Source organism: Nannospalax galili, unplaced genomic scaffold (assembly GCF_000622305.1).
Source record: "Nannospalax galili isolate Female #2095 unplaced genomic scaffold, S.galili_v1.0 scaffold34, whole genome shotgun sequence".
NCBI lineage: Eukaryota > Metazoa > Chordata > Mammalia > Rodentia > Spalacidae > Nannospalax > Nannospalax galili.
In genome coordinates this window covers 1,470,677-1,472,110 of record NW_008338996.1, presented here as the reverse complement: position 1 = coordinate 1,472,110, position 1,434 = coordinate 1,470,677, and positions in this window count along the sequence as shown.

Here is a 1,434-nt window from a genome sequence, read left to right as displayed (position 1 = left end):
TATTTTATGCTGAGTACAATAGTGTATAACTGTATTAATTCAACTGTAAACCTAAAAATTTACAGCTGATTTTGAAAGAGATGCATCTTAGCTCTGGAAATTGTTATTGAAGATGTGAATGCTGTTGTAATGAAATTCTTCTTCTAATTATATGGTTATTAAATAAATAATTTTTAAAAACTTCAAAAAAAGGATGGAAAAGAATATTCCAAGAAAATGCCACTAAGAAACAAGCAGGGGCTCAATTCTAATATCTGACAAAATAGACTTCAAAGTAAAACTAATCAGAAGAGATAAGGAGGGTCACTTCATTCTGATCAAAGGAACTGTTAATCAAGAAGATATTACAATCCTTAACATATCCTTAACCAAACTCTGGCACACTCAAATTCATAAAAACACTACAGGACTTTAAGACACTGATTAACACTAACTCAGTAATAGTAGGGGAATTCAATACCCCATTGTCTCCATGAGACAGGTCAACTGGACAAAGAATAAACAGAGAAATGTCTGAATTAAATGATACCGTACATCAAATGGACCTAACGGACATCTTTTGAATAGTCCACCCAAGCACCAAAGAATGCACTTTCCACTCAGCACCCCATGGAACTTTTTCAAAAATTGACCACATACTGGGTCACAAAATAAACATCAACAAATACAAAAAAATTGAAATAATTCCATGCATTCTCTCAGACCACAACACAACAAATCTCAAAATCAACACTGGACAAAGCCTCAGTCACTACACAAACTCATAGTGATTGAACAACACACTCCTAAACAATGAGTGGGTAAAAGGAGAAATTAAGAAAAATAAAAGAATTCCTGGAATTCAATGAAAAGGACAATACAACACAACACAATCTCTGGGACACATTAAAAGCAGTCCTAAGAGGGAAGTTTATAGCTCTAAGTGCCTACATCAAAAAATTAGAAAGAGCCCAAATAAATGACCTAACACTGCAACTCAAGACACCGGAAAGGCAAGAACAAATGAAACCCAAACCCAGCAAAAGAGAAGAAATAACAAAATCAGAGCAGAAATTAATGAAATAGAAACAAGAAAACAATACAAAGAATCCATGAATCTAAGAGCTGGTTCTTTTTGAATCAAAAAGCTAAACAAGATAGACAGACCCTTAGCCCAGTTAAAAAAGAAAGAGTTAACCAAAAGGAAGAAAGAGCAAATCCAAATCAACCAAATCAGAGATGAAAGGGGAAACATAACAACAGACACCCAAAAGATCCAGACCATTATGAAGGAATATTTTAAAAACCTATATGCTACTAACTCTGAAAAATCTAAAAGAAATGGATGGACATCTGAAATCATGTGAACCACCAAAGTTAAACCAAGAAGAAATCAACAGTTTAAACATATCCGTAAAATATAAGGAAATAGTAATACAAACAGTAATACAAAGC